Raw genomic sequence first — 1,622 nt, 5'->3', positions numbered from 1 at the left:
TAGATAAAGATCAATCTCCAAGCAGCCAGCTTCAGAGAAACTAGATTTGGATGAAGGAAGGGTCCTTGAAGTAGAAGGTCCTTCCTCAACGGAAGTCTCCAAGGTGGAAGAGATGACATGTCCACCAGGTCTGCATACCAAATCCTGCGAGGCCACACCGGTGCAATGAGGATCACCGACGCCTTCTCCTGCTTGATTCGAGCAATGACTCGAGGTAGAAGAGCAAATGGAGGGAAAAGATATGCAAGACTGAAATTCCAAGGTACCGCCAGAGCATCTATCAGTACAGCCTGAGGGTCCCTTCATCTTGACCCGTAAATCGGAAGCTTGGCATTCTGCCGAGATGCCATGAGATCCAATTCCGGCTGGCCCCATTTGAGAATCAGGCTGGAAAACACTTCCGGATGGAGTTCCCACTCCCCCGGGTGAAAGGTCTGTCTGCTTAGGAAGTCCGCCTCCCAGTTGTCCACTCCTGGAATGTGGATCGCCAACAGACAGCAATCGTGGGTCTCTGCCCACTGAATGATCTTGGCTACCTCTATCATGGCCAAGGAACTCTGAGTTCCTCCCTGATGGTTGATGTAAGCCACTAAGGTTATATTGTCCTACTGGAACCTGATGAATCGAACCGAGGCTAACTGAGGCCAGGCCAGAAGAGCATTGAAGATTGCTCTCAGCTCTAGAATGTTTATGGGTAGAACAGCCTCCAACCGAGTCCATGACCATGAGCCTTTAGTGAGCCTCAGACTGCTCCCCATCCCAGAAGGCTGGCGTCTGTTGTCACAATCACCCAAGAGGGTCTGCAAAAGCAGGTTCCCTGGGAGAGATGATCCTGAGACAACCACCAAATTAGAGAATCCCTTGTCTCCTGCTCCAACTGTACTCGCGGAGACATATCCGCATAATCTCCTCTTCCACTGCCTGAGCATGCTTAACTGCAGAGGTCTGAGGTGGAAACGGGCAAACGGGATGATGTCCATTGTCGCTACCATTAGCCCAATTACCTCCATGCACTGAGCCACTGATGGCCGGAGAGGATTGAAGTGCTAGGCAAGAATCGAAAATCTTTGATTTCCTGACTTCTGTCACAAAAATTTTCATTGATAAGGAGTCTATTATGGTTCCCAAGAAAACTACTCTTGTAGTTGGAACTAAGGAACTCTTTTCCAAATTCACCTTCTATGCGTGAGACCGCAGGAAAGATAACATTTCCGTGTGTGATCTTGCTTGTTGAAAAGAAGTCGCTTGAACCACAATGTCGTCCAGATAAGGTGCCACTGCAATGCCCCACAATCGGAGCACCGCCAGCAGGGATCCCAGAACCTTGGAGAAAATTCTGGGAGCTGTCGCTAGGCCGAATGGAAGAGCCACAAACTGGAAGTGTTTGTCTAGAAAAGCAAACCTTAGAAACTTGCGGTGGCCCCTGTGGATGGGAACATGCAAGTAAGCATCCTTTAAATCCACCGTGGTCATAAATTGACCCTCTTGGACCAAAGGAAGAATTGAACGAATAGTTTTCATCTTGAAGGACGGCACTCTGAGAAACTTGTTTAGACTTTTTATCTAAAATTGGTCTGAAGGTTCCCTCCTTCTTGGGAACCACGAACAGATTGAAATAGAAT

This window comes from Bombina bombina, unplaced genomic scaffold (genome assembly GCF_027579735.1).
Source record: "Bombina bombina isolate aBomBom1 unplaced genomic scaffold, aBomBom1.pri scaffold_919, whole genome shotgun sequence".
NCBI lineage: Eukaryota > Metazoa > Chordata > Amphibia > Anura > Bombinatoridae > Bombina > Bombina bombina.
The sequence above is the reverse complement of the archived record's forward strand: the minus strand, read 5'-3'. Positions refer to the sequence as shown.